This window comes from Gossypium hirsutum, chromosome D08 (assembly GCF_007990345.1).
Source record: "Gossypium hirsutum isolate 1008001.06 chromosome D08, Gossypium_hirsutum_v2.1, whole genome shotgun sequence".
NCBI classification, from domain to species: domain Eukaryota; kingdom Viridiplantae; phylum Streptophyta; class Magnoliopsida; order Malvales; family Malvaceae; genus Gossypium; species Gossypium hirsutum.
The window spans coordinates 51,799,586-51,810,897 of record NC_053444.1 but is presented as its reverse complement, the minus strand read 5'-3'; the positions used below and the strand labels follow the sequence as shown (position 1 = coordinate 51,810,897).

Here is an 11,312-nt window from a genome sequence, read left to right as displayed (position 1 = left end):
ACACCATGTGAGTTCAATTCTTGTTTTTTCTTAGAAAATTTTTATGTTTTGTGACTTTTACAACTAGGTCCAACTATTGAATTCATTAGTTTTTGATTCCATGGGTGATTTTGTAAGTTACCATGAATAAGTTCTGGAATTTTATGATGAATTATCATATATTTGAAGCTTTAATTTCATTATATTATGATATTATTAAGTGATTTTAGTAGAAAATGATTTTTAGGACCTAATTGTGAAAAAGCTAGGAATTGGGGTTTTGTACTGAAATTATGAATACCAAAGGCTGTATAATTTCCTAAAATTATTAGATAAGGTATTATTTGAGGAAAAATTTGTTCAATTGAAGTGTTAATTGAGTAGGGACTAAATTGTAAAAACTATAAATTTTGGGGTAAAAGTGTAATTTCAAAAATTGAAAGGCATAAATTGCGAAGTGAATTAGTATTGAAATAGATGCTAATGAATGGAAAAAAATTATATTATAGATTGAGAATCCGAAGATAAACGCGGAAAAGAGAAAATATCAAACTAGTCCCTAAAATATTACAACTCCTACAAATTGGCCCAGGTAAGTTCATATGGCTGAAATTTTATGATTAATTGTTAACATGGGAATGATACATTGTATCAATTTGTATATTGTTGTTGAAATATGATTATGGTAAAAATGAGAAAAAAAATGAGATTGTTAGTTGAAATTAAGGGATATACAGGATTGAGTACATACGTTCAGTAACCAGTGATGAATTGACGAATAAGTCCATGGTGGATCCATGGCAAAGTGTGGAACGTAAGTATGGTATTTCAGTAAAGAAAACCATATTGTGTTATGAAAAGTAGGTATGGTATTTCAGTAAAGAAAACCATACTGAGTTGTGAGAAGTAGGTATGGTATTTCAATAATGAAAACCATACTGAGTTGTGAAAAGTAGGTATGGTATTTCAGTGAAGAAAACCATACTGAGTTGTGAAAAGTAGGTATGGTATTTCAGTGAAGAAAACCATACTGAGTTATAGCATTGTAAAAGATTCAAGCAAATCGTGGCACCGGGCAAACGATGTACTCAAATCCGTAAGACGATCCTCAATTTGACAAGTATTTGTAAGTGCAACTGAAGCTAAATGTTGGAAATAAGTTGATATCTGATATTAAGCTCGATTGAGTAAATTTATTGTTTGAGATTGTGGTTGGCAGGAAATGTTGAATTATAGTTGTTTATTAATATTGTTAGTGAAATCTTTGATAAGATTTTATTATGGGCCTATGAACTTACTAAGATTTCTTTAAGCTTACTCCTGTGTGTTTAATGTTCTTTGTAGATTGATGTGAAATTGGTGGATCAGATCAACACATCAGGGCACACTATCCAGATTACTTCAGTAAATTTTATTGTGCATCAGAAGGTTTATATGGCATGTATAGGGTTTAATTGAAAGGAAGTGAAGGTGTTATAAACTTGGTTATTAACATTTGTTTTTACTAAAACGGTTTTGGACAGCAGCAGTAGTTAGATTTTGAAAAATCACCAAAAATAGTGGAAATTGAATTAGAAGCTGAATGAGATATGAAATTAAAGATAAATGAGTCTATTTTCACATGAAAAAATAGAGTAAGCAAAAGAGTTATATATTTTTAGATATTTGAATTTTTGTGAGACAGAATAAGAATGGTTTTTGAAGTCTCCTGTTCTGAATTTATAAAATCATTAAAAATTGTACAGAAAGAATTATGAGTTATAATTTATATTTATAGATTTCTTAGTGAGTATATTTTCAATAGAAACAAGCGGAAGCACCATATGACATCTGTACAATGAGATAATTGATTTTTAGTGAACAGAGGTCAGAACCGTCAAATAGTGAAATAGGGGAGACTTTAATGAATAAACTGTTCTAATTGGCTAATCCAAAAATTCTTGAAATTTTATGGTAAGAAGATATATGAGTCTAGTTTCAGGGAAATTTTATGGATATAAATTTTGAGTTCTGTAACTCAAGTTATAATTAAATTAGTGACAGTTATGCAGGTGGACAGTTTTATTGTGAATGGTGAAATAAATTATTTTGATTTGTATAAGTATTCAGAAAATTTTTAATGTTCCCGGTTTGGACCCAAATCGTTTTCGTTGTATGTTTTAGGGTCTCAAGTACTCTTTCTAGGGACATATTGATTAAACATGAGTGAATTAATTTTAAAAGCAAATTTTTATGCTCCGAACCGGTAAGTTAAGTCAGGTAACGCCTCGTGCCCGACTTCGGCAAAGGTCTCGGGTAAGGGGTGTTACATATAAAATGTTGTGTATTCTGTAGAATTACACACATTCTAATAATTTCCTGTACTGAAATTCTTTTCATTTCAAAACTCTTCTTTACCTCTCCGTATTTTTACAATATATTCCGGTGATAGAAAAATGTAAAGTTCGTTCGTTGATCGTTGTAGAGGTGCTATTACTTAAATCACTGTTGTTGTTGTATCCTGGGAGATATTCGACCAACGTTTCTCCAAGTACCGTAGGAGCGGCTGAATTTGTCTTAAGGAAACTATGTTTCACAGGCCTCAATGTTTCGTAAAATCTCGATTCTCCTTTATTTCAACTGTTTATTATGGTTTTATTTGATTTTTGTATTTGATAAATTAATTATAAATCATTCTATTTATATTTTATTTCTTATGTATTTATTTATATTTAATTTATCTTGTTCGCTAACGTATTTTGTCTAACAATATATTTCAAGGTAATTGTTAAAAATTTTACTTTTCAATACTTTCCTATCAGGTCATGCAGCTTAATATAATAGTGAAATTTTAAAGGAGTTTACAAATATAATTGCAATTATAATTACAAGTACACTACAAACTACATATAATATATGATCGATCTATACTGTAAGAGCCCATTTTTGCCCGGCCCGTTAGTAAAATAAAACCAAATGAAAAAACAATTAAACAGTCCAATAAACAAAAATTCACCAGACCCAATTACAGTGGCCCAAACCGTTCTAACCTAAAATACCCAAAACCCCAGGCCCAATACATTATGGCCCGATTTGAATGATTTTCAGAAACCTCTAGGGTTTGCTGAATGCCCCCAGCGCCACAGCCACCAGGGCTTTCCCTCGGCCCCATGAGCCTTCACACGCCTCAGCCGCCGCTCCAGCAAGCCATCAAGCCGCAATCAACCTCTGGCCTCGCATGTGCACCACTGCCACTCGCGCGAGCCTCCGTACGCACACGTCCACTGCTTCGTATGACACCTGCAAAGGACAAAAACGAGCAACGCAACAGAAGCAGCAAAAAGAAAAAGAAAATAAGAAAAAACAAAAAAGACATTTTTTTTGTTTTGTAATTTTCATTTTAGTTTTGGCTATATAAAGCCATTTTTTAGCGTTTTGTAGGAGACACAGAAATTTTAAATTGAAAATAAAAAAAATTGAAAAAGAAAAGGTGATTCTCTAGTTTTTTTTTATTCTTTGCTGGTTACCCGATTCATTTTCTTCCCTTTTTTCTAGTTTCGTGCTCATTAGTGATTAGTTGAAGAGAGAGATAATAGAAAGGAAGGGAGGGACGTGCCTGGTCGCGCGATCTTAGCCCTCTTCGCTGTCGTCGGAGAACGGGCTAGGTTCAAAGGCCTTTTGAACGCCCTCAATGCACAAAGCGGCGCAGGGCTTTGCTTTAGTTTAGGTTTTGTTTTAGTATAGGCAATAGTTTTAGGGTTTATTTTAGTTTTTAAGGCAGGATTTAAAATGTCGCCGTTCAGAGCCCATACAATGGCACTGAAACGGCGTCGTTTGATGGCTCGATCCGCGCGATGACCTGACCCGGGGAAGGATCTGCGTGTTTTTGCTTTAGCGAGATATTTGCGCCATCGGCCCTTCTGATTTGTTTCAAGGTTTCAATCTGATCTTTCTTAATTTTCTAAATCGGTCCTGAATGTTTGATGTGGTTTCATTTTGACCTACGCGGTGACCCGACCCGAGGGAAGGATCCGCATGCTTCGGGTCTGATGGAATTTTTGCACAATAAGTCCCTTTGCATTAGATTTTATTTCAAATCGGTTTTCTTCAGGTTTTAAAATCGTACCGCATATTTTATTCTATTTTCATTTGGATCCAAGACCAAACGACGTCACTTTCTATGTCTGATTTGGGTTGTTTTAAACGTTTGAGTTAAATTGCTGCAATGATCCCTATGTTTTTCAGTGATCTTCAGTGCGTATATTCGCTCAGTTATTTCAAATTAATCCTTAGAATTTTGTTAGGATTTGAAATAGATTTGTTTTCATTAAATTAATTGGTTTATTATTATGAAGTCAATTTGTTATTATCATAGTTACTAATTTTTATATAGATATATTAGTTAAAATTTTTTATTTCTACTACAAATTCTTCATATATATGTAATATTATTCTAAGTATTTGTCGCATAATTTTACAAGGATTTCTTATATACGTTTTATATACTATCCTAACATCATTTATACCTTTTATGCATAAATGCCATTAACGTTAAAATTCTTTATTACAGCCTCTCATATTTTTATAATTTCAACATATGTGAATATATAATATAGTTTTAGTATATATATGTGTATATATATAATCATATTTTACTAATTTTAAATGATATTTTACGTATGGATGTCTTCATTCTTTTGATTTTATTATTTTACTCATCTTAACTTTTTATATTATCCTTTTTATTAAATCTTTCATATTTTTTTTATTTAAAAATCAATGTGTATTATTTTTCTTCCTCGTTATTTTATATTTGGTGTAACTTTTAGAATTGATTAGTAATTCATTTAATTTTTGAATGTTATATGATTAAGATTATCGTTACTTTGTTTGTTAGTATTTGTCTTTGGCTTATTTGTTATTCATTGACGCATGTCGTTTGTAAATTATCACTTCACCTTATACATCCCATCGCGCTTTATTCGCTTAGTAAGTAACGTTCAATGTTTTTTAAATGTCAAAACCCTTTTATACAAAGGTCTTTCAAAATAATGAGACACTCGGAATTTGGGATCCTCGAAAAGATTGTGTCCTAACTTACTGGATTCCAATCTTCCTCGGGATCTAAGAGACCGAATATCCTTTTTAATTAAAACATAAATAAATAGCTCATTCTCGAGAATTCGATATGTGGTGTCTTAACGCATTGGATTTGACGTATTGTTTTCTTGAGACGAGGATTTTTCTAACAAATGGAAATAAAGGCAATATTCGATATTTAGGAATTTGGTGAAATCGAACCCTAACTTACTGGGTTTGATTTTCTCATTTGACCCAGATAATTGGAAATCCTTCTCAAAATGCATAGGTTTTAAAAGTCAAGAGATAAATTTAATTTTGAGGATTTAAAATGTTGCACTCTAACTTACTGAGTGTGACGATTTATTTCTTTTAAATAAGTGAATCTCATCGTCCAATTCATTTTATTCAAAATAAAAGGATCGTATTTTAAAATCTTTTCAAAATTTCGACATTAAGACATTAAACAATCGATTCGGTACCAATTTTGGGCATTACGAGGGTGCTAACCCTTCCTCATGCGTAACCGACTCCCAAACCTGTTTTTCTCAAAATTCGCAGACCAAAAATCATTTTAATGGTGAACCGGTCACACCTTAATAAAAGATCAGTGGCGACTCCCATTTTATTTTCAAAAGTCGATCCCCATTTTTCAAAAAAAAAAAGTGGTTTCGACATATACAATAACAAATTTGAAAAAGGCTTACATATGCGGAGTGGATCTAGGGGTGGTAAAGGCTTCGACCTCTCTTAAAATGAATTTTTTATTTAAGTTTTTTATAATTTATAAAAATTTAAATTAATAATGATAAATTTGTACTTAGACCCTCTAAAAAATGATCATTTTTTATTTAATTTTTTAAAAATAATAAAGATATAGATTATTAAAATGATAAAGCCTGAAAAATAGGTTGAGTCAATGATAAATTTTAAATTTAAAATACAGACGCTTAAAATCTTAAAACTATTAGGGAGACCCAACAAATAAAAAGGTTGATATATGAGGGCAAATTACTAAAAAAAGCCCTTTTTTTAAAAAAATTTACCGAAATGGGCCCTTTATGTAATTATTTACCGGAATGGTCCATTTTTCGCGAAATCGCGTCCACGTCAGCGCGATGTCAGGGTACGCGCCAGGAAATCGCGTACACGTAAGCGCGATTTGCTAACGTGGCATGAACAATTTATGTTTTTTAGCTTGGAAAACTTTGAAAGGCCATAACTTTTCGCTCGATTGTCCGATTGAGACGATTTTTTTTATTTTGAATAACTTTTCGAGATCTACGCACTGACAAACAGCCAAAGGCGGTTTGCCTCACTTTTCATCGAAAAAGATCCTTTTTGCCCCTAAATTTTGATTTTTTTTCGGTTTAAAATTAAATTTTGAAACATTCAAATCATTATTTTCCTTATTTATTTGAAGTAAACACCGGATTTTTTTTACAGAATTTTTGTATTATTTTTTTGATTTGACACGTGTATGGAATAGATCCGATAAATCGTTAGAACGTAAGTAATATAATTAAGACACTACATCAAAACAGACTTTTAACGGCGTTTTTTTAGGCCTTTAGCAGCGCTTCTTAACGCCGCTAAAAGTATTTGCGGCGCTTTCACTAGCGCCGCAAAAAATGCCACTATTGACAACGTCGCTAACTTTTGCGGCGTTTATGAGGCAAAACGCCGCTAAAGATCATGTTCTTTAGCGGCGCTTTACCCACAAACGCCGCTAAAGAACATGATCTTTAGCGGCGCCTTACCCACAAACGCTGCTAAAGAACATGATCTTTAGCGGCGCTTTAAACACAAATGCCGCTAAAGAACATGATCTTTAGCGACGCTTCAACCACAAACGCCGCTAAAAAACATGATCTTTAGCGACGCTTTGGATAAAAGCACCACTGAAGGTCATAAAAAATAAAAAAAAATATTATAAAAACACCACAAATCCAATTTAGAAATGTATAATTTAATTTGAAGACGTATTAAAATGGAAATTCATGAACAAGACGTATAAAGAATTGTGATCGAGGTACATTGATACGAATAGCATGATCAAAGAACTTAATCACGTAAGGAAAATACATGGTTAGACAGATCTTTTTACATTTTACTACATCATAACCATAATTGGTACAATTTTATACCCTAATTGCTGCACCAGCTGCAGTTTCCAGTTGAAGAACCCTGATTCCATTGACCTCCTGCATTATCCATTAAAGAGAAACAAATGTAAAACAAGTGGTCTCCAATCAGTGTATATATATATTTTTAAAAACACACAAAAATTAAGTAGTAATTATAAAGACAATAAATAAAAATCAATACCCACAATTAAAACATAAAATGCCAAACATCAAAGAGTCTAAGGACAGTATACATATACCTATAAAGTATATAATAACTCTCCAAACACATGAAAAACTTAAAAAGAAAAAGAAAAAAAAAGAAATATATATACCTACATCGGACAGTATGCGTATCCACACAGATACACGAGTACAAGTTTGCTGCAATATTTTCATTTAATTCATATATCCCTAATAGCTAATTCAACATCCAAGGCAAAGTAAACATTTACCTTTCCTTATTTCCGAAACTACAAAGTAAAAAGCCAACCTTTTGATGAGTTTACTTATGCAAACTACCATTTTGTGCCTTATATTTTCTAGTATTCTCTTATTACAAAGGTGCTTCACCTGCAGCAACAGCTAGAAAATATAATAGGGTACCACTTTACTTCTCATCAAAGATGAAACTTATAGCATTTTTTTTTCCAATGATTCTCAAAAATAAGTTCATAGCAAAATATTTCTGTATGATGTTTTAGAACATTTATGCATTTCTGCATTTTCATAGAAAACAAAAAAAGAAGTCTAGTGATAGACGGACAATACATAATGATATCAAAAGGTAGCTAATTCAACAAGTTGTCTATAGAAAAGGAAATGGCAACTTAAGTTGTGCTCAAGATTATCTGAAACCAATCTTCTCTATGTTGTTTATGTAGCTCAAATATGCCTATAAGAATGTTATGTGTTCCCTTAACAGTTAGGTCTTGCTCCCTAATCATAAAATAGACACATTATACTGATGTTATCATTTAGGAGGAGGATTATTCATGAAGCTCTCGATTGAAAAAATTATGCATAATTATTTTAACAGAAACTTTGAACTATAAAGTGTCAGGATATAATGTCATAATATTTAAGGAATTCAAAGTGTCATACATTGATAAGCCTTACTGCAGTGTCAGCACCAATTACAAAAGCACTACCGGGAAAAAGTTCAGCTTTCTTATAGAAATAAGGCTGATTAGAAATTATTACTGTCTTTCCTGCCATTATAGAAACACAACCACTTATTCATTATTATAAAAACTGTAAAATCAAAATAATAGCAATTAGGGAACCCTGCAAAAATTGTATGTGATTGAGAATGCAAGCAAAAACTGATACAACATACTGTCATCATTTTAAGAAATACAAATTTCTATATGAAGTTCAAAATCAATAGTGAATATACATTTATAACAGGGGCTTGTTAAAGCCTCAAATATTACTGATAAAATTTAAACCAAAAACCCGAATGAGAAAAGAAGCACATAAACACTTAAAACAGACTTTAGATAATGACACTATTAATATAAAATATGCTCCATTGTAATATTGAATGTTACACTATCTGGGCCTTCTAATGTTTTGAATGTTTTTTTATATTAGTAGTATACAAGCTATACATCAACCTGTTTATATACATCAATCTTTTTTACAGTAATATTAATATTACAGTATGTTTTGTATATAGTATGTGCTAAATTTTCTTTGCATGTACATCTTTATGGATTTATCTATTCAATTTTCCATTGCAACTCAAATGGAAAAATTCTAAAAGGTAAAACAAGGAAATCCTAAACAACATTCAATCTGTCTTATCTAAACTAATTACACAAAATTTATTCATAGGGACTAAAAGGCACCAAAACCCGTACCAGTAGTTACAAAGTGAGCAAGCAAAAAGAACAAAAAAGCAAAAATATAAGTAAGTAAGTAGTAACAAAAACCCATACTAGTAACAGAGTAAGCAAGCAAAATGAGAAAAAAAAAACAAACAAACAAAAATAAAAGCAAGCAAAATGGGGAAAAAGAACAAAATAAGCAAAACATTGCCGGAACTTGAACCCGGGTCTCTCGGGTGAGAGCCGAGTATCCTAACCAACTAGACTACAACGGATTGATGATGTAAGACTATTTTATTTTTGTTTTTAACAATTTATTAATTATTTGTCATTTTAGAGGGTGGTAAGCAGGGTTTGCAAAAGATAGCATTATGCTTTAACATTGGCTTTAAGGCCTCTTGTGAATCAAATATGTTTGAGTAAATGCTATCTCAGTAAGACAAAAGTAACTATACTAGATATTCAATAACTTGAATTCATTCGAGGTATGCTAAACACTATCAGCTTGCTAGTAATTCTCCTTATTGGGAGTCACATCCCAGAAAATAAGTTATTCCAAGAAGTTAGTTATGTGTAGGGAAAACTACATCATCAAAATATAATGATACCGGCATAACAAATCAAGAAAAAGAAAGATAGTTAAATAATTAATATGACAATAAGAATGGATAATAGTTAAATAAATAGAATAACACAACTTAAACTCTCATGTCAGACCTGTCCCACGATGACTTTCTCAACCCAAGGGTATGCAAATTCACCCTGTAGACAAAAGTGAATATCTGTTATTAATATTTTCAGATTCAAATGAAAAAGAAGGCATGAAATTAGCCATATTCAGTTGTATATATACACCTCTTTGCAGTTAAAGATTTCAATGACTGATTCTTTTAGTGCCTGTACATAGGAAGCTATATAAATAATTTCTGATAGTCAAAAGGTAAAGTCAGTTCTTGTAGAATATTACCACTTGTTTACTCGGAAGCTTGGAACCATTTAATAGAACTAATTTAACATGAAATGAGAAAAATATAGCATGATGGATATGAGTTCAGGAAGTCAGCAACAATCATAAGAATCTAAGACTAAATAATATTTATATATATGCATAAAATAATAAGTTTTGAGTGCAAGCAACTACATTATAATCATCATAAAATGAGTTACAAACATAAAGATTAAATTTGAAATCTAAATTAAGCTAATAAATTTAAATCCACGCCTTATCACTAAACTAGTGTAATGAGCGACATACCAATGTCGTGTGGTTGAATTGCTTATTGGTAGTGTATAAAGGGCAATGATTTGCTTCAATTTAACATATCAATATTTTATATAAATATAAATTAATTTAAACACACAAGATATATGAATATGAAATAAATACTCAAATCTACTCTCTCTTTTTGTGTGTGTTTTTGCTAAATTTAAAAAACATTAATTCACAAGACAACTTTTTTTTTTAGGTACAATAGCACAGGATAATTTTAGATGATTCTTTAAAGCGCATTCATTTATATAAAAGACCATAAATATATTAATAAAAAGGCTGTAGAACAACGCATGAGCCAAAAACCGATAGCCAGGTTAGACAAACCCATTAAGAAAAGTAACATTAAATCAAAGCAAAGTATACAGAGCCTAAGGAAAAAGATAAGATGAAGCATTCACTACTTACTTCACCTCTGTTTACCAAAATTTTATTTTTATAAAAAGATAAAAATCATGGATTCATTCGATTTAAAATATACATTCCATCATTAGTAAACATCAAATGAATCCCTTTCGAGCGAGTTTGGTCAGATCTATTTACCAAATCCACAGTTTCCTTCAATACAGCCTCCAAGACTTCATTTTTATCCCCCATTTTCTCTTGCTCTTAACTCAAGACTCCCAAAAAGATGAACTTTACCTTGCTGCAAAAAATAAGGAAAAGAAAAGAAGACATTACACAACTACCAAGAAAAGAAAAAAGAAAAAGAAAAGTTGAAAGAAAAAAAATGATACCCAGTTTTCAAAAGGCTTGATCTTGAATTTAGATTACTGTTGAGGAACCAAAATGAGAACAGCCCAACAACTCCAAAACAACAACAAACCGGGAAAAAAGAAAAAGACCAAACAGAGAAGAAGAAGAAGACGAACCGCTTAAAGAAGTAGAGACGAGCGACGGCAGAAGGGACGGTCTACGACAATGCAGCAGATTTGGGAAAGGTTTGGGTCGTGGAGCGCAGCAGACTAGGGTTCTTGATTTGGGGGAATTTTTGGGAAAATTGGGAGGGGAATAAAATGAGGTTTTTCGGGTATGGGAAAAATTGAA

The 11,312-nt window shown here is 31.7% G+C and overlaps 1 long non-coding RNA gene across 3 annotated transcripts; it reads right to left on the bottom strand.

Moving 5' to 3' along the window:
- Positions 1-7,096: 7,096 nt before the first annotated feature.
- LOC107918218 (uncharacterized) lies at positions 7,097-11,312 on the bottom strand. 3 transcript variants are annotated; one of them, XR_005916805.1, is made up of 5 exons: positions 11,138-11,312; positions 11,003-11,038; positions 10,809-10,911; positions 9,713-9,757; positions 7,097-7,241 (listed from the first exon to the last, which is right to left on the bottom strand). It is a non-coding gene; the product is annotated as an uncharacterized lncRNA (long non-coding RNA). The 3 variants fall into 3 exon arrangements; XR_005916804.1 differs by lacking the exon at positions 11,003-11,038 and having other exon boundaries at positions 7,099-7,241; positions 11,138-11,310; XR_005916806.1 differs by lacking the exon at positions 11,138-11,312 and having other exon boundaries at positions 7,099-7,241; positions 11,003-11,132.